Below are 21,536 nucleotides of genomic sequence, written 5' to 3' on the forward strand. Positions count from 1 at the left end.
CCGGTTTGCCTAATGTTGCTAGAACATTATTTTATGGTTAGCATAATGTTCCTACAACTTTATTTCCACCTACATTTTCTTAAAAATACAACACCCTAAAAACATTTATTTGGAACATTACAAAGTTTAGTTTAATAAAATGTTATTTTAAGATTAGCAGTATTGCAACATTCGCTTTCAACATCATTTTTATTAACACAACCTTCCAGATACGAGCAAGTATATAATTACATGTGCATTTCAACAGGTATCTGAATTATTAAAGAATCACTTTCAAAAGGTTAATTAACACAAACAAATTGGTGAAATTTGCATATCATGTAAAATAATAATAATAATAATAATAATATGTAGTTTAATATTTATGACAATGAACTATAACTTCACAGCTAAATATAAACTATGAAATTAACATTTAATAATTGAGAACTTCTATATGAATTTGAGTGTGGGGTGTGGGTGCTGAAAAACTGTGGTCCATGTCCCATCTCTCCACGCTCCATCTATAAAGTAAACAGATTGGCTGATGTTACAAAGTGATATTACAAAATGCCTATAAAATAATTAGTGTGGCTATGCCAAAAAAATTATTAGGATCTGTGCTGCGAGTTCTACAAATATTACATTACTCAAGAGTCAAAGGTAGTTTCATTTGACTTGGCATATGTTACTTTCAATGACAAGCTACTAGCAGCATTAAGAAAAACGTCTTCTGAAGCATCATTAGATTAAGAAAAATATAAACATTCAAATAATACATTTTCATCGTGTCACTTCCGAAAAACAATTTTTAGGTCAACATAAATTGACCTTATTTATTCATCTTGATAGGTATACACATGCACACTACTGGAAATACATCATAATAGGGTAGTTAAGTCAACTGCAATTTCCATTTTATACCAATTTGAAACAGGAAAAATCCCTTCAAATATAGTTAACATTTAGAAGTCATCAATAAAGTTATTAAATGGCAAAAGTTGCCTTGTTACATGTTATTAGCTGATAAACTGTTACATGAACTCAGTTAAGGAAGGAAACTCAGAGATAAAACAGGTAAGATTAATAGGTTCTAGTAGGTGTTTCTGGGTAGGGATGCTAGCATTGACCCATTAACTGACAGTAAGAATTTTCGCTATTAACACATCAGTTAAATTGTTAAGGAATAATTTGTAATGTTTTCCTTTAAAAAAAAATGCTGCATGGATTAAAAAAACTGCATTGTCAAAATGGCATTGAGAGCAAAAAAACAAGTTACACTCAAGTTGTTAGTTAATCCTTTAAATTTTACAGGTATTCAGAAACAAGATAAATAACAGAAGGTATAAGTAGCTTTTTTTATTATGTGTCGAAGCCTAAACTATAAACTTTTAGAAGCTTGAAAATAAAGACTTCCAATGGAAAGACAAAAATGATGAATGTAAAAATAAAAACATTTGTTTGAAGATGAATGAAATTCATTCAAAATGAATTTGGAACAACATGAGGGTGAGCAAACCATGACAGATTATTATTATTTTTTTAACTATGCTGATCTCAGTTAAAATTTTTAAATGTTGCCAAGTAAATATAAAGTTGTCCTGACATGTGTCCTACCTTGTGTATCTTGAAACAATCTGCAGAGACTACTTTTCAGATAGTAGTAGATCTGCCAGGATCATAACTTGAATGGCTGATGCCATTATTGTCCCTGAAGACAAAACACAAAATTAGAGAAATTTAACTCACAATTAAGCAACATTTATGGACAGCTTATTTTTATGAATCATAAGACAATTTTTAACCACTACAAACTTAGCATTAGCAATTACCTGACATCTTTATAAGAAAACAAAGCAACTTTAGGATAAGGGAAAGTAGAAGTTTTTTTTCCCCCATCTATATTAGTTATGTATATAAATGTATAACTATAATCAGAACTTAAGACTTCACTGGTATTTTTCTGAAGCAACACAAAATACCAAAAGACTTTGACGGAATGATAGACAAACTGAAATTTAAGATGTTATTCACTCTGCATCAAATTGGTGGCACACTACATTACATCAAACATGACTGGTCTTTAGATGTCATTCTTGTGGGATGTTAGTTTGTTGTTTTTCATCTGTATTGTGTAACGTTATTCACAATTTGATCTTTAGGTTTAAATTTCAATCTAATATTCACAAAACAAAAGTATACTATTGCTTCAGAAGACTTAACATTTGTGCTGCTGGTCATTTCTGGTCATCATTACATCCGCATTAATAGCAATTCATCAAAATATAAAAACTGAAGAACGATGAATTTAAATAACTGTTTATAAGGTGACAAATTACATCTTGTACAACACTAAAGCCCATCAATTTGTTTAATGTGAATTCTACTTACTTTATTTTAGGCTCATATTAGTATCAGCCGTCTTGTTGCAAATGACATCACACCACCCCTCGCTGCCTTTGCTCTGAAAAGATTGATTTCAAAAGCATGACAACAATTTGTTAGTATGAATTTTAAGAAAGACAGTGAGGAGCAAATAACAGTGTAAAATGTTAACTAAAGTTAACAAAACAGTCATTATAAATGCTCCTCAGCCCCTTTGTTCACTGCGTTCGGCGGATTTAGTAAACTTGATCAGCATCACATGGATATTCTAGATGAAACTGACAAAGCGGATAATAATGATTAACTAAAAGTTTAAAGGCATTGTAATACAGAGAATATGTCTTTGCTTTACCTCGCTTGAGAACTGTGGCGAGTGACGGTTACAGATGACGACATCCTGTCAGCTGTCTCTCCAGTTTAAAAATACAATTCGCGGGACTCGTTTGTCTGTGTCCAGCTGTGAGAAACCACACACACACACACACACACACCCACCCACCTTAATTTATCACTGACAAACTGTTGTGTATAACACTGCATATTTAACACTTGCCGTTGATAACTTTGATGTGGTTGTCCTTGCTTCTTTGCTAGCTAACATTACAATGATAACTGAGCTGATCTTCAGATAAAATTGACAAAACACAAAATAACGTTCAAAAGTGCTTTAAATAGGAATAAAAAAGTGAATGCTTACCTGTTATTTTCCGTGACGGCGTCGCGAGCCGTCCGGCTGTGATCCAGTGACTGTGAGCTGTGGGGGAGGGGCGGATGTGACTGACTGAAAAATGCGCGGTTTTGAAAACACCGGATAATATTTTGTCTCGAGTAAAATTAATTTCTTTAAAAGGATTGATCTATGCTTAATATGAAACAGATTTATGTATTTATTGTATTATCTTTAGTTATGAAGGCTATTTAATTAATATTGAAAGAGATAAAGCAAACGTGATTTCTAGAAAAACAATGTTAGAAATCATGAATTAAGCAAATTTTTCTTTAAAATATTTTGTGGTCAGCCATTTAGACATAATAACCATATGGTAGATTAAATTAATTTATACTTATTTAGATTGAGTTCCCCTTAACCTAATTAGATTTTGAGTTCACATCACATATATATTGAGTTGAAATAACTTTTTTTGTTAAATTAACTAATTTAACAGTGTATGACATTTCACTATAGGCCTATGACTTCAAAAAGTTATAAAAGATATATAATTAATAATGATAAAGTATATAATTATAAAAGATTCAGTGACTTTGCCACATCCTAATCGAGGTTGTAGTTTCATATTTAAATACATTTTATTTTTCTATCATATTCTGTTCTATTCTTGTTTTATATAGCCTATAAGTTTTTTGTTTTTTTTCTAAAGATGTTTCTCCCAACATTATGGTAATGTTAATAAAGTAGCCTGAAATCATAAGGACATGAATACTGTTCTCAGAATGTTTTGATAACAACATAATAACATTTAGCAATTAATTATTCATTTAGAAATTATATTACATTACAATAACGTTCTAAGAATGTTGTTCTAAAAATGTTTTCTCTCAACATTATGAGAACGTTCATTAAGTACAAATAACGTCCTAAAGACGTTCCAAGAACGCTGATTTTAGAATGTTTTCTATCAACATTATGAGAACGTTCATTAAGTACAAATAACGTCCTAAAGACGTTCCAAGAACGTTGTTCTAAGAACATTTTCTATCAGAGTTATAAGAACATTCATCAAGTAAAAATGACGTCCTAAAGACGTTCCAAGAACGTTGTTCTAAGAACGTTTTCTATCAGAGTTATAAGAACATTCAAGTACAAATAACGTCCTAAACACGTTCCAAGAACGTTGTTCTAAGAACGTTTTCTATCAGAGTTATAAGAACATTCATCAAGTACAAATGATGTCCTAAAGACGTTCCAAGAACGTTGTTCTAAGAACGTTTTCTATCAGAGTTATAAGAACATTCATCAAGTACAAATAACGTCCTAAAGACGTTCCAAGAACGCTGATTTTAGAACGTTTTCTATCAACATTATGAGAACGTTCATTAAGTACAAATTACGTCCTAAACACGTTCCAAGAACATTGTTCTAAGAACGTTATCTATCAGCGTCATAAGAACATTCATCAAGTACAAATCACATCCTAAAGACGTTCCAAGAACGTTGTTCTAAGAACGTTTTCTATCAGAGTTATAAGAACATTCATCAAGTACAAATGACGTCCTAAAGACGTTCCAAGAACGTTGTTCTAAGAACGTTTTCTATCAGAGTTATAAGAACATTCATCAAGTACAAATAACGTCCTAAAGACGTTCCAAGAACGCTGATTTTAGAACGTTTTCTATCAACATTATGAGAACGTTCATTAAGTACAAATTACGTCCTAAACACGTTCCAAGAACATTGTTCTAAGAACGTTTTCTATCAGCGTCATAAGAACATTCATCAAGTACAAATCACATCCTAAAGACGTTCCAAGAACGTTGTTCTAAGAACGTTTTCTATCAACGTTACAAGAACGTTAACAACGTTATAAGAACGTTCATCAAGTACAAATGACGTCCTAAAGACGTTCCAAGAACGTTGTTCTAAGAACATTTTCTATCAGAGTTATAAGAACATTCATCAAGTACAAATAACGTCCTAAAGACGTTCCAAGAACGCTGATTTTAGAACGTTTTCTATCAACATTATGAGAACGTTCATTAAGTACAAATAACGTCTAAACACGTTCCAAGAACGTTGTTCTAAGAACGTTTTCTATCAGAGTTATAAGAACATTCATCAAGTACAAATAACGTCCTAAACACGTTCCAAGAACGTTGTTCTAAGAACGTTTTCTATCAGAGTTATAAGAACATTCAAGTACAAATAACGTCCTAAACACGTTCCAAGAACGTTGTTCTAAGAACGTTTTCTATCAGAGTTATAAGAACATTCATCAAGTACAAATGACGTCCTAAAGACGTTCCAAGAACGTTGTTCTAAGAACGTTTTCTATCAGAGTTATAAGAACATTCATCAAGTACAAATGACGTCCTAAAGACGTTCCAAGAACGTTGTTCTAAGAACGTTTTCTATCAGAGTTATAAGAACATTCATCAAGTACAAATAACGTCCTAAAGACGTTCCAAGAACGCTGATTTTAGAACGTTTTCTATCAACATTATGAGAACGTTCATTAAGTACAAATTACGTCCTAAACACGTTCCAAGAACATTGTTCTAAGAACGTTTTCTATCAGCGTCATAAGAACATTCATCAAGTACAAATCACATCCTAAAGACGTTCCAAGAACGTTGTTCTAAGAACGTTTTCTATCAACGTTACAAGAACGTTCATCAAGTACAAATGACGTCCTAAAGACGTTCCAAGAACGTTGTTCTAAGAACATTTTCTATCAGAGTTATAAGAACATTCATCAAGTACAAATAACGTCCTAAAGACGTTCCAAGAACGCTGATTTTAGAACGTTTTCTATCAACATTATGAGAACGTTCATTAAGTACAAATAACGTCCTAAACACGTTCCAAGAACATTGTTCTAAGAACGTTTTCTATCAGAGTTATAAGAACATTCATCAAGTACAAATGACGTCCTAAAGACGTTCCAAGAACGTTGTTCTAAGAACGTTTTCTATCAACGTTACAAGAACGTTAACAACGTTATAAGAACGTTCCAAAAACATTATTTTAATAATGTTTTGTACTAACATTAACACAACTTTTAAAGAACGTTAGTGAATGTTCTGGGAACGTTCCCTGTTAGCTGGGTAGAGGTCTGGAGCTGATTCTGGAATATTCTGAAGGACTGACAGAACTGGATCTGAGTCAGTGCCGTCTCATCGATCACAGCCTGGATCTGCTGCTCCCAAACCTCCACAAAGTGCAAAACATTGAGTGAGTGACTGAAGAAACTCACAGTGTACATTTCTCAAGTATAATGTAATAGTTCTTACATTCCTGATTTGTTTTTTGATCTCAGTTTTAGTGGCAATAGCATCACTGACGCTGGGGCTCAGAAAATCCACAGGATCATCACTCACAACAGTAACATAAAGACAGTAAGGTCAGTAAACTCAGACACACGAGTGTCACAATGTATGTTGTTTAATGTATGTTATTTAAACTTATTAAAACCACAAAATACGGGTTAAAGTGTTTTGTTTTTTTGCCTCTTTTTATTCTCTCATTTCATTCTTTGCATCACACCAATCATTCATTATAAAATAAATTCATAGGGACAATTTATACTTGTCAACAAAATTTAAGCAGAAGCTTTTAGGTCAAAAGCTTTGTAGTCATGGAAAAAAAAAATCTGTCAAGTGTGTTCAAATTTTAACGGATAGTTTATATTGTCATGCTCAAAAGAGTGATGATGTTTTCATTTATCAGATGCTTTCATCCAAAGCGTCTTACAGAATAAAGATGAGGAATACAGGCAGTGGGTTGTAGCTAATATCGGTGTGTGTTTGTATCTCTGTAGGCTCTTCAACAACAGAATTGAATCCAGAGAGCTCTTCAGGACAGACCCACGATTTGAGATCTGGTGATGCCGGCAAACTCTCTCTGGAATCAACAAACAGCTGAAATAATTAATGCAGATCTAGAGAGATGAGACTCATGATAAGGTAACAAGTGTAAAATCATCCCAGATATGAATCAAGCCACCAGATCATAAACCACATTCATGTTTTATCATCACCTTTAATCATAATCAACCGTTGTATTAACTGTTTTGTAAAATGTCTTTCCCCTTCTCCACCACTTTCTATTATTTGTTATGCCGGGTAGTTCTGAATGCTTTCTTTAGGTTTTATTTCTATATTAATTTTTAATTTGTATTTTCAGTTTATTTTTTGTTAGTTTTCTAGTTTCAGTTTATTTGTTTTTTACTGTAGTTGTAGTTTTAGCACTGACAAAGTAAATTTGTCTTTCCAATGTAGTGCTTTTATGTAATCAGCATAATATAAATAGACTGTGGAGTGTTTTATATATTTTATTTTTAATTATACTAAAACACCTAAAAAGAGCAATCTGCATGTAAAACTACTGACATAAACCTTCATAAATGCTATAAAATGCTTCTGATGGAATATATTTCCAGAAAAGTACTGCATGCGTTGACGACTCACTGTTTCAATACCAATGTCTCTCCAGGACGACAATGATTTATTAATAAAAAGAGCCCAGATGATCCACAGCAAAGATGGAAAGGAGGAGATAAACATGAAAAAAAGAAAGAGCGAGTGCATTTATACCATTGATTAGCTGATCTTCTCCTCTTCATCCTAAAGAAGAGAAAGATCATTTGCACTGTCTGAACTCTAGTGTTTACTGCAAACACAATACAAAAGAGACATTATACTCAGGAAATCACACTTACCTCAGTCTTGTGACTGAAATGTTTAGCTAGTTAGGCAGGAGGATCAGAATCACGTTTGTTTTCATTCCTGCTGTATAAAATGTTATGGTACTAAAGCAGGAAATATCACAATGATATTACAGATACTGGACCTTTTGATCTTTTTGATACTGTTACTTGACTGTTTTTCAGATTTCTTTTTAATAACTTTTTTTTTTTTTAATTAATATGGTCACACACTGTTAAACTGTCACTGTATTGGATTGAAATCAAATCACGACCTTGTATTGCGTTTTTGTGACAAATGAGGACATAAATTTGTATAATGACAAGGGTATGACAGGTATTACAAGGAGAAGGTGACTTTTCAGGACATTACTCCATGTCCCCACTTTTCAAAACGCTTCTAAATCACACAGAATGGAGTGTATTGAAAATGTGAAATAGCACAAAGTTTCCTGTAAGGGGTAGGTTTAGGTGTAGGGTTGGTGTAGGGCAATAGCACATACAGTTTGTACAGTATAAAAGTACAGTATAAAAATCATTATGCCTATGGGATGTCCCCACTTTTCACAAAAACAAACGTGTGTATGTTTGTCTTTCTTCTCATGCTGGTTTGCGTTAAGAGGATCTGAAGCAGAAATGGGAAATTATGAACTGAAGAATTATTTTTATTACAATAATCTTAGCCCGGATATACTGTATTACAGACAGTTCTTGTTTAAATGCATTTGTTGCAGTAAATAAAAAATCATCAAATAGCATTTTCCTGAAATAAACATTTGTTTATCCATCAGATGATCTGAGCTTCACAATCGCTGGCCTGATTCGGTCATTATTTAAAAGAAAGGCGAGATGTTTTTGTGGCAGGGTAGTTGGATTCTCCCTGTATAGAATATTGTTAGCCTATCAGCAGGCATGGGTGGGTTTATAAAGGGCTGATTGGTGTCAGTCGGATGTGTCACTCTCAGGTGCCCCCGCCCCTTTTCTAGTACGGCGTTTGATGTTGGGTGCTCCTTAGTGGTGTGGCTAATTTAGTCACGGCTCGCTTAGGCTTGATTTCGTGCATCTATTGGAAGGCTGTACGAGATGTCAACTGCTTAATGTTCGCGACATGTGTTTGGTCGGACTGCCTACTCTGGTATATGTAAAATTGTGTACATAACTGGGGATTTTAACTATATGTGGGAGCTTGTGTATTTTTATTGCAGCATCTTGTTGCTTGGATAGTGGTATTATCCAGTGTACTCTCGCTGCGGTCAGTCCCTTGCTTCTACGCTGTTTTGTATCGGTGCTGGCTGTGCTTTGGTGTGGCGGTTGGTTGCAGTTTCCAGTTCGTCTGGTTCTGTTAATTTTTATATTCTTCAACACTCACACCGGCTTCGTTAATTTGACGTGACTGACTGCTGCAGTGTCCGGTATGTAGAAACGAAAACATGGTTGAGGCTGTCAGGTTTCTCATTCGAATTACTTTTATTTAATATCCCAGCTGACAAAAATACGTAACTGTTACGTAACCGCAACGTAATCTGGTGACCAAAGTTACGTCGTGGCGACGTAACTAGTTACGTCGTGGCAACCGGAAAAGTGAAAGGTGCGTATCGTCGCCACAACGTAACTTTGTGACGCCGCCAGTTCGTAACTGCGACGCCGTGGCAACGCTATGGATCAATAGTTGTGTGCTTGTAATCAGCTGGTAATTTGTTTATAATTATTTATTTTCTATGGGCGGACATGCAGTAGTTTAACCTAATTTATGTCCTCATATGCCCAAACTAATTTAAAGGCTTTTTCAACTGCTGTGAATGATGAATAGACTCAAAATGAATTCAGTTCCATTTATTTTGAAAAACACACAAATACGAACAGTAAAATACACCCAAATTATTAATAAAAACATAGGATATACAGCGAAATATGAATGAAAGTATTCAGGACGGTCTGTGCTCAGCATCATTATAAACAGATATGCTAGCATAATATTTGCTGGCAGACATTTCAGATAATTAAGGAAAGATACCATAATCACAGAGGTATTGATATTAACAAAAGGGTAACACTTTACAACAAGGTTCATTAGTTAACAACATTAGTAAACATGAACTAAGAATGAACAATACTTCTACAGCATTTATTAATCTTAGTTAATGTTAATTTCAGCATTTACTAATGCATTATTAAAATCACAAGTTGTGTTTTTTAACATTACTGCACTGTGAACTAACATGAATAAACAATGAACAACTGTATTTTCATTAACTAACATTAACAAAGATTAATAAATAGTGTAATAAATGCATTTTTCATTGTTTGTTCATGTTAGTTAATACATTAACTAATGTTAACAAATGACACCTTATTGTAAAGTGTTACCAACAAAAGTAGACTGTATAAACATCATTTTTCAAAACAATAAATCTTTAAAATATTGAAAATGTTTATAAAACATAATGACCAATTATAGCCACATTAGAACATATTTCACCCAAAAATGTAAATTATGTCATTAATTACTTACCCTCATGTCGCTCCAAACCCATAAGACCCTTTTGTGCAGAACACAAATGAAGATATTTTTAACAGATGCCATGTGTACGCATAAAAACAGCAATAACAAAAATAGTATGTCTTTATTCACAAATCTCCAAAGCATTTTCACAAAAGCACCATGGGATGGCCAGCTTTCATGCCAACCCAACAGTGATGCATCATGGTGCTCTCGTGAACATGTTATTTTGTAAATAAAAATGCAAAGTTTTTTGTGCACACAAAACATTCATATCAGTTCATAAATTGAGGTTAAACAACTGGAGTCACATGGGTTTACTTTAATGATGTATTTACTACCTTTCTGAGGCTTGAAAGTGGTAGTTGCATAAACTGTAAAATGGAGGGGCAGAAATTTCTCAGATTTCATTAAAAAGATATACATTTATGTTTCAAAGATGAACAAAAGTCTTACAGGTTCGGAACGGCATGGAGGTGAGTGATGAGAATCTTTGGTTTAACTAAGACATGAGGTAGATCTGTTTCCTCAGACGCACCAGTAGATCTCTGCCTGATCTCTGTTCTTCTGCTCCTTCCACCATCACAATCCTGGATTATTGAGCCACAACAGAAGTTTCCACTTTGAATGCTTTAGCCTGGCGGTTTTTTCACCAGCATCTAAAGTGAGAAAGAAAACAATAACCAAAATGTAAATGTAAAAATAATAATAATAATAAAAAAACAATGGTTGTCAAAAATGTAAAATGTAAAAGAGTTTTCCCTACTGTTTGGGCATTTCCACCTCAGGGCACAAAAGAGTGGAGACTCACAGGATAAGAACAATTTTCTAGAATTTTTAACACAGTTTTTGGTCACTTCCTATACAGGGCTCCAGACTGCAACCAAATGGTTGCATTTTGTGACCGTTTTTTCTGCCGGTGCGACTAAATTTTGTGAGCAATCACACTAGCATGACCACTACGTTGCCCCACCTCATAAGCGCTGCTATTTCTGTTGCATATGAGAAACATCAAGCGGAACAAAAGCTAGTGAAACCGCACTACTTGTTTGAGCTGTGCAGCACGGACCATTTATCAGCTCGGATCAGCGCAGAGCAATCAAACTTCTCCAAGCTCAGAACAGGTTTACTCAGGAAGCAGTGTTGATTTCACGACACTGTTACTGCACAGTGCTGCAAGATCCAGTGAGAAGCATTCAAATTCTGCACAGAAATCTGTTATAAACAGGTCAAACAACGCTGACATATAACCAGAAGTAGTAACGCTAACTATAACCGTGGTGTTGTGGCAGAAATAGTTGAATTTCATTACATTATGCATTTTAGGGTTTGTACAACCTTTTGAGAGAGAAATTCAAGCACATTTAAGTATTTCACACAACTATTTACAGCACTTTAAAACTTTAAAAAGCATACAATTAAAATGTTATTTTTAAAGGAATGACCAAAATATACTTTGTGGTAAACAAACACTTGTAAAATAAAAAAAGGGGCATCAAATTACCACTATAACCAGTAGATGGTGGCAGAGGAACACTTATAGGCTTATTAGTTATTCATTTGTACTTTTTACTTTATATTTTGAAATTATAAAATCACTATTATAAAATTTTAAATCAAGAAATCAAATTTTGTAAAATATTTGCTCTTTTTTTTGTGTATGAAGTAAGAAAAGTCACAAAGTGCACTGAAAAACAAACTCCTCTGACTGAATCACACAAAGCAAGAGAGCTCCTTTTATAATAACTGAAGTTGTTGGTCAGTTCCATATAATACTACAAACAAATAATGGTACATTTAATAAGAGTAGAATATGTTAATTTTCTATATAAAACTTACATTTTGCACGTTACTGTTGTTAATAAAAGTAAATTTTGTGCTTCCCAATTCAAGCTCAGTGCTTTACTGTCAAATGTGCATTACCAAGAAATAAATGTGTAATATTACTAGTAACTACACTTATTAACACAAAATTATAATAATTTTATGATTTAATTATCTTTATTTATAATACCCCCACACACCACCCCCAGCTTTACCAAATCTGCTTCTGGCTCCACCATCTGTAGAACTCAGTGGCGCTGGTGCCACTGCTCTCAAAAGTTAGTCTGGAGCCCTGCTATATACAGGTGCATCTCAATAAATTAGAATGTTGTGGAAAAGTTCATTTATTTCAGTAATTCAACTCAAATTTTGAAACTCGTGTATTAAATAAATTAAATGCACATAGACTGAAGTAGTTTAAGTCTTTGGTTGCAATATGCATTGCAAATGTGGTACAATTAAAATTACTATGCAAGTACTAAAAAAAGTCAGCTGCTGAAATGTTAAAAGGATAGTACACAAGAACCGTACCGAAACGGTGACTCTAAAATGGTTATACAAACCAAACCAAATATAAATACTGAAAATGTGTTTGACATTAAAAAAAAAAAAAAAAACTTACACAGCAAAAGATGCAGTGACCTGTGGCTGAATGGCCTTTGGTTTTATTTAGCTGTGATTGAGACACAAACAAAAGGGGAAAAAAGATAATAGCATCGTTGAATATGAGTCAAATATTGCATATTTCTTTAGGGAGCAAACTAAATTTTGTGACTGAGACAGCCCTTAACCACTGACTACTGAGCAAGGGACCTGAGTGATTCACACCCAGAGTTTAGGTCCACACCTGATCACACTCACCTGTTTGTGACTTTATAGTTAGTAAAACTGAAAAACTTGATTAGTTTGTTCAGGTGCACTGCACTATGTTGGAGCAAAACTCTGCATGTAAGTGGACCTTGAGAGACAATGTTGAGATCTCCTGCAATCTATTCTGAACATGACAATTCAGAGAGGCAGGATGACTTCTAGATAGATGACTTACAACACTGGTGTCCAGTCCTGGGCATGGAGGACCAACCTTCTGCAGAGTTTCTGGTGATCCTTGATCAGCTGCTCAGGTCTGCTTAATTGGGGTTGGAGCTAAACCAAACTAAAAAAAGAGAAAGACGACAACCAATCAATATGTTAATTTGATGTTAAAAAGTTAAAGAAAGATAAAGTTAAAAATGGATTCATAAATATGCACAACATCTGAAAATGCACAAAGATGAGAAGAAAGCAATGTGTTTAATGAGAACTTTCAACTTTCAAAATAAGAAGCAATATTAAGTCACAGATGCATTTTTATTTATTCTTGTTGTTATTCTTGAAATAAGTTATGATTACCTTTTGGTTTATTGATGATTTTCAGTCTCTGAAATAGAAACGTTCTATCAGTTATGGATGGCATCATACATATGTAACGATATTTAATAAGATTTCTAACACCGTGTCTACACCGGACGGCGCAACAAAATACAATATAACCTATTATTATATGATGTTGTCTACACTGGATGCAGTGCGATCCCTGACAGTAATCTGATGCCTCGTTCTATTTATGACATACTGACAAAAAGTTCAAATGATTTTTAACAGTCACTTTGTTGCATCCATTGTAGACATGGTGTGAGAGCGTGAAGCTTGGAGATAGAGAATGGGAATCTACGGCACTGTGCATTGCATTATGGGTATACAATACAAATCACCAGAGGAAAAAATGACTATTTACGTTAATATTTTTAAAAGCTTCTTGCATTTTATTAGAATAAACGAATTCATATTCAAATCACTTGTGTTATTAAAGTTTGTGGTCAGTTTATGTTTTTGAAATAAGTCTCTTATGTTCACCAAGAAAACTGCCTTTATTTGATCATAAATAAAAACAGTAATGTTGTGAAATATTATTTAAAATAACTGTTTTCTATATGAATATATTGTAAAATGTAATTTATTCTTGTTTTCGCAAAGCATGATTTCTGAAGGATCATGTGACACTGAAGACTGTAGATTCAGCTTTGATCACTTTTTAAAACATACTGAGATAGGAAATTGTTATAAAAAAATGCTAATTTTACAATATTACTGTTTTACTGTATTTTAATCAAATAAATGCAGCAGTGGTGAGCAAAAAATACTAATACATGACAAATCTGACCCTTAAACTTTAGGTAGTGTATATTTGAGGTATTACTTACTAGACAGATGGTTCATAATGTCTAGAGATGTTCTTCGACAGGAGATACGCTCTAACTCTTGTGCACGGCCGTCAGCATGGAAGAATCTAGGAACATAAACAATCTGTCACAATACCAGGTTTATTTAAAATATAGCAGAGGTGAAATACAGAAAAGAAAAATAATAATTTACAGAATGTACAATTTAATAACAGCATGTACATTTTTAGGTTTACTTATTTAGTAATGCTCTTACAGTGTTATTTATGTTTGGACATCAAAGCCCTTTTAAAATAACTAACAAGCAAACAAACAAACAAGCGCACACACACACACACACACTCACACGTATATATATATATATATATATATATATATATATATAATTTTTCAAAAGAAAATTACAGATGCTTGGTGATATAGGCGATATCAGATCACCTGTGATGTGTATTTCTCTGTCAGCAGCTCCCTTCAGAAATGTTAAAATCAGGAACTTCTGTGTAATAGAGGGTTTTTTCTGACGCTTCTGAAATCACAGAACAAGTGGTATCAATATGTGTTTACCATGAAAGATCAAAACCTGTTTTCCGTTTCAGCACATTTTCACGCTCCATGTAAGTGACGTATCCGATTAACTGTACAGTGCATACTTTTAGGTTAAATTAATTAACGTTAGCTTACTTCATCCGTTGACAAACTGCCAGCAAAAACTTTATATAAAAAACGCTCATCTACACATAAGATTACATTAAAAGCCCAAACTTTCATAAACAAGAGCTCAAGTCTATAGTTAACGTTACCTCTTATAGTTAGCTCACGGTTGAGATGCTAACGGACTTTTTCCGAAGACACTAAACCATTTCTGTAAAGTAAATATTCAACGGAAGCGTGTCATTTACGTGAAAGAAAGTGTCAGGAACGCTTGTATGTACTATTTGTGTAATTTTAGAAACTAAACTTACCTGAAATTAGTAAAAACAACAGTGAAAGACGAAGTTGCTGCTTGACAGTTGAGCTGCCGCCCCGTTTCCATGGTGACTTCCTCCACTCCAGTTCAGCGCGCGCTCGTCCATTAAAGCACGTAGAAGTCACGCAGAATTTTACGTAAATAATATAATAATATAATAGCTTTAGAAATGGTAAACGTGGTGTAGAAACAACATTAAAAAAACATTCATTAAAATCTAGGGCATAGGAATTTATTTTTTCGTACACATATTTACACATGTATCGTGAGGAACAATTTTTTTTACTTTGTTTTATGTATTTTTAAAATATATTTTCAAAATATATTTCAACATATTTAACAGTGCTGTATGGGTGTAATTGATGTGAATTTATTAATAGGGCTATACAAAGGCATATTAAAAGCAATCGTCCATTCTGACTTGGTGAAAAGAAACACATTTTATAAGAAGGAACGTTCAATCTTGTGTCTGAAGTTTAATCACACTTTTTAAATAGCATTATGGTAATCAGAGAGCATAAAGAACGTACAAAAATTATGGTAATGAAATTACGTGCATACAACGTTGCAGTTACGTTGCCACTAAGTCATGAAGTTACCAATATATTACGATTAGAGTACCTCTCTGGGACGTTCTTGGTTATCCTGTTACGTTAGGAGGACGTACTGCCGACGTTGCCAGTTGGTAATGAGATGGTAATGGCATTACGTGCATACGACGTCGTGGTTACGTTGCCTATTGGTAAGTCATGAAATTACCAATAGGTTACGTAACAGTTACGTCGTGTGTTAGCTGGGATGTTGTCTTTTCTGTTTAGTAATGTGTTGGAGGGTTCCTGCTACAGTGCGTGTGTTTAATTGAACATCAGTACCCAGCAAACACAAAAACGTTGTAAAAACGTTTTTTTAACGTTGTGATAACGTTTTTCTCCGACGTATTTAATACGACAGATGTCGGGGTTTTTTTACGTTTTAAATACGTAATTTCACAACGTTGCGAAAACGTTTTTTTTACGTTGTTTTAACGTTACTAGGCACGTTCTAAAAACGTAAATACCACGTCATATGTGGTACTTTCTGGACGTTGGCTAGGCTTTTAGCATATTTACTGGATATTTAACGTGCCTATAGGCAATATACATTTTTTTTAGAAACGAATAAAAAGAACATCCCAGCAATCACAAAAAACTTTAGACTATACTTAATTTAGTACAGTTTAGTACAGTTCTATCTGAGACCCGTTAAAACACTGAAACATCATTCGACAAAACAAAGTTATCAGTTGATCGATTTATTAAAACACAGTACACATATTTGTTCAAACATCGTAAAGAATCTGTTGATTTACTTTAACGTATTAATTACAACATCAGTGGATTGATTGGTTTATTAATGCAACACAATATGATACACACATCTGTTATGATAAAATCACATAAATAATATGAACAAAAAACAATGTTGATTAATCATTTAAGACAGAGATTATTTTGAGACAGAATATTTTAAGGAACTGAAAGAATTATATACGATACAAAGATTATAATACAAAGTTATATTTAAATAAAAACAAGATGGCGAAAAGAGTATTCAGTCACTGTCAGAGTCGAAGAGGCAGGGAGACTGAAATTCAAATCATTGCAATAAAATCAGCTGTTTGCATCTACCAGTTGTCTCAGTTCATCACCTCAGTAAAACAATTAATTTGTGAAACAATGTGAAAGTGTATCTGTCCAATTTGCGTCTGTTAAAGAAGAATAAAAAAAGTTTGTCATGGTTATTATCGACTGTTGTGGTAAATAGTCTTGCTAGATTAAAGCAGGTCCCAAAAGTATTTGGTCTCATTCACTAAGGACTAATTTGTGCGTGAAATGAAACGAACGTTTTTAACGAACAAATTTAGTTGATTCTCCTAAAATCTCCTTCTAGAATTATATTCAAAATTTATGAAAATAACTATAAAAACAACTGAAACATGTAGGCCTACGAAAAAACAAAAAACACTTACTCAGTGCAGTCTTAAATTAATATTTAATCTTAACACAACATATTAATCACATTATATAATTTAGGGGTTAAACGGAACGCAGTTTTGATCCGTGATCGACGGACCGGGTCCCACAATTCGGCACACGGATTACTTGCAAAATGTAACCATTACAGAGTTAAAGTTTATCATTTTTAACCATGCCTGTATAGCGAGCTATGATGTCACCGAGGTCCGGACCTAGGTAGTTTTTTTCATGTTCAAAAATAAAAATTGTTCACTGAATATGGCTGTTTAAAACTATTTACGTATTTTGGTTGCAATTAGCTATGTTGCAATACTACGTTTTAAAAACGTTTTTTAAATACTTTAAAATAACGTAACCAAAATAAAACGTTTTAAAAACGTTGTAAAAATACCAACCTGGAATGTTCTCTTTAAGTTGTAAAAAAAAATGTAAATATCACGTTTGTCTACGACCAAAATGAAACCAGACCAAACTGCAACTTTTGAAAGACGTTGTATTCAGGTATTAAAATAACGTAATCTGCACGTTGGAAAGAAACATTAAAAAAACGTAAAAACAGTACCAAAATACAACCAGGCCAAATGTTTGTTTGTGTGTGTGGAAATGGGAAAATATTGTGATCAGCAGGCTACAACTGTCCATGGGCGCCGATTTATGTCAAACAAAATGCACAGAAATTAAGATTCTTCCAGAAATTAACAAAGTCTAAAAAAAAAAAGCAGGAAAGAAAGAAACGCTGTGCAAAAACTAAACGTGTATATTTTCTTTACCTACAAAACATTAACATTTGGAAAGAAACGTAAAAAAAAACAACTCCTCATATGAATGTCTGCATGTGTAATTAGAGTGTTTGGAAGCTTGTTTAGTACCCGTGGTATGAAAATGACCGCTGCGAGAAGCTGCGAGAATTGTGAGTGAGGGCGCGGGCACAGCCAATTCAGCACCACAGCCATGGACAGCACCTGGTAATATCGCACGTAAGAAATAGGCTTGCTGCGATAGACGGTGTTGGCGGTGATACCGGTGATAAGCTGCAACACCGGTTACGTCAGTTGAACACCGCGGCACCGTGGTTTTTATTTTTATTTTTTTATAGTAATAAAAATCATTTAGTTCAGTTACAGAACACTACAATTAAAACTGAATGCGGCTGCTCAATGCAGCGCGTTGAACGAACGACAGTCGCGCATCACAGATCAGATTTTATTTATCGCGTGAGGAGAGTGAGTCGAGCTGACCGACAAGAAGGTTGAAAAAGACGACGATGGCGGAAGAGTTTCAAAACGAAATGTAAAAGCGCCTGTTATAAAAACATTTTGTATTTTGAAAAGCCTGTTGACTCCTGCCAGATTAATGGAAGTTTTTTTTTTTTTTTTACATTCCTTTCTCATTTATTTGGTTCCACAGTATTTGCTGATTTTTATCTTATTTAAACTGTCTATTTATGTAGTTTTTTCATTATTTTACATCAAGGTGTATGCCGTCCATGCCTCCAAACCTTCTTATTCGTTTTGCTAATAAACGTTCTACGTTCCATAATTATTTGTTCCTCATTCACTGATTTTTATGTATACCAATTTAAACTTTGTGTAAGTTATTCCTTATTTTATATTAGGCATATCACATGGTGTATTTTTATTTTATGTATGTTCCATAATTATTTGTTCCTCATTCACTGATTTTTTTTTTGTATACCAATTTAAACTTTGTGTAAGTTATTCCTTATTTTATATTAGGCATATCACATGGTGTATTTTTATTCGTTTTGTTAATAAAAGTTCTATGTTTTACATTGTATTTTGTTGTTAATGCCGAATTGCCGCTAATTTAAAAGTGAAAGTAAAATGCGCTCGGTGCTTTTATAAGCAAAGGAAAGTGCGGGAAAGAGGGAAAACTCAAACGAGATTAATGTTTGATTATTGTAGTTACATTTTCACAGACATGCTAACAACATTCATAAGAGCACTAGACAAAATTATCATCTATATAACAATGGTTATTTATGAAAACTATAACAGTAATATGTATTGTTGCATGAATATTAAACACCTGATAAAAATATACACCTCTTATATAATTTAACAATGCTCATTCCTCAAAAAACAGACAAAACATCTTTCACAAACATCTATGTCTGTCTCTTTTAAAGTGCTTAGATATAAGTTGTATGTTATTATAGCACAATTCCTAACCACACCCCAGACTAATTTTCAAACCCTGGCAACGGCCACGTGCTGCATGTTTTGTCTTGCCAGTTTACACATTCAGTTTATTTTTAAACCATTTCGCTGCAAGAAGAGGCGAAAGAGAACTCAATTTGGTATAGGCTAAAATATTTAAGCCCTTGTTTGATAACGTGCAGAACTTAAATAGGTTGGCAAAAGTTATTATTATTATTTTCATAATGTTTGAGGAGAGCGCTGTAAAGCCTGAAATGTTGCAAAGGAAAGGTTGTTCCCTTATAGACATTTCTGCATATAAATAGCATGTCAAATAGAAACATAAAATCGTGCTATTAACGTACTTTCATGAGATCGGGATTTTTTCGCCTCCTGTTCGTGCAAATACGAAATAATCCACGCAATTACTAGTGAATGAGACCCATTGTCTAAATGGTCGGAAACTTTTCAACTGGCAGAGCCAAAAAGCCCCCTTTTTTCCTTAATGCTTTGGCTCAAATAATCTTAATCACTTTTCACATGCAAGTGGTAAATTCAGTGTTAATATCACAACAGTCCATACTGTAATATTTGTAATATCTTTTCACTCACATCTCTTGTCCTTCAGTTTAATACATTTGTCTATTATTTAATTCATCTGATCTTAAAATTAATCTCTATATTCTAAAATCTATAGAAACTAACATTCAAAAGTGGTCATGATGAATGATCATGCTGTTTTGTTGATTTAAATCAAATTATCTCTTTACAGTGCATCCAAAATTGATTAAATTCATTGTATTCTTCTAGTGATGCCAGTAGGCTAACAGGGTTGGCCACCCTAAAAATACACCCACCCACCATCTGCCACCCTAAAAACTCACAGTTCGTACATTCATGTACTGCCATTCAAATCTTGAAATGAATGAAATTTGAGATTGTGCTACAGACAAGTGGAAGTGGGCATCAGCTATGAATTATAAATGTTTTACTTGAGTAATCACTGAAATAGTTTGCCTATATGGCTTGCAAGCAAAAGGTTCCAGATCTGGCCTAACATTATGAAAACAGAAGTAAGAAAAAGAATATTACCTCATCGTCATCTTCTGCTCTGGGTACATCAATCTTAAAATAAGAGCACATAAGACAATGCTTAGTTATGCATAGACTTTATATACATATTGCATGCAAATAATTACCCGTAGGTTTTTTGGTCCTATACATTTATGCGGGGCATGCTTTAAACACTCTGCCACTTCTCCCTCTATTTTTGCCATCTTAGCAGCCTTAAATATTTGAAGGCATGCTCCATTTTGTGCTTCCAACTAAAGCTCAGTGCTTTACTTTCAAATGTGCATTACCAAGAAATAGATGTGTAATATTACTAGTAACTACACTTATTAATGCAAAACAATATACTTTATTTTGATTACCCCACACACCACCCCAGCGCTACCAAATCTGCTTCTGGCACCACCATCTGTAGAACTCACCACTGCTCTCAAAAGTCAGTCTGGAGCCATGCTATATATGCATCGCAAATGTGGTCCAATTAAAATTACTATGCAAGTACTAAAAAAAGTCAGCTGCTGAAATGTTAAAAGAATAGTATATAAGAACCATACCAGAACGGTGACGCTAAAACAGTTATAAAAACCGAACCGAATATAAATACTGAGAATGTGTTTGACATTCAAAAAAATTTACTTACACAGCAAAATATTTAGTGACCTTTGGCTGAATGGCCTTTGGTTTTATGTAGCTGTGATTGACACACAAACAAAAAGGAATAAAAGATAATAGCATCACTGAATATGAATCAAATGTTACATATTTCTGTACAAATTAAAAAGTGTACTCATTGTTCATGAGTAATTAACAACTAATCAGTATATCAGGGGTTCTCAACTCTGGCCCTCAAGATCCACTGTCATACAGAGGGTGCGTCTCAATCAGCTTCAGGTTCAATCAGGTTGTAAATGAATGTATTGTGTACACAAATTCAGGCATTGGTAAGCACAGTGGCTCACTACACACTGGTGTGTACAAAAACGAAGTATACTTTGGGATTTAGTTTGTTCATGTGCAGTGCACTAGGTTGGAGCAA

General features: G+C 33.7%; 2 long non-coding RNA genes across 4 annotated transcripts; both read right to left on the reverse strand.

The window, feature by feature from the left end:
* Positions 1 to 359: 359 nt before the first annotated feature.
* On the reverse strand, positions 360 to 3,136 carry LOC131537123 (uncharacterized). The gene is made up of 5 exons (XR_009270164.1): positions 3,062 to 3,136; positions 2,717 to 2,821; positions 2,371 to 2,443; positions 1,597 to 1,690; positions 360 to 503 (listed from the first exon to the last, which is right to left on the reverse strand). It is a non-coding gene; the product is annotated as an uncharacterized LOC131537123 (long non-coding RNA).
* Positions 3,137 to 10,585: 7,449 nt separating this feature from the next.
* Positions 10,586 to 15,531, reverse strand: LOC131537125 (uncharacterized). 3 transcript variants are annotated; one of them, XR_009270168.1, is made up of 7 exons: positions 15,251 to 15,531; positions 14,727 to 14,814; positions 14,310 to 14,395; positions 13,459 to 13,486; positions 13,115 to 13,222; positions 12,692 to 12,742; positions 10,586 to 10,904 (listed from the first exon to the last, which is right to left on the reverse strand). It is a non-coding gene; the product is annotated as an uncharacterized LOC131537125 (long non-coding RNA). The 3 variants fall into 3 exon arrangements; XR_009270167.1 differs by lacking the exon at positions 12,692 to 12,742 and adding an exon at positions 15,089 to 15,150 and having other exon boundaries at positions 10,590 to 10,904; XR_009270166.1 differs by lacking the exon at positions 12,692 to 12,742 and having other exon boundaries at positions 10,595 to 10,904.
* Positions 15,532 to 21,536: the final 6,005 nt, after the last annotated feature.

This window comes from Onychostoma macrolepis, chromosome 03 (genome assembly GCF_012432095.1).
Source record: "Onychostoma macrolepis isolate SWU-2019 chromosome 03, ASM1243209v1, whole genome shotgun sequence".
Lineage (NCBI taxonomy): Eukaryota > Metazoa > Chordata > Actinopteri > Cypriniformes > Cyprinidae > Onychostoma > Onychostoma macrolepis.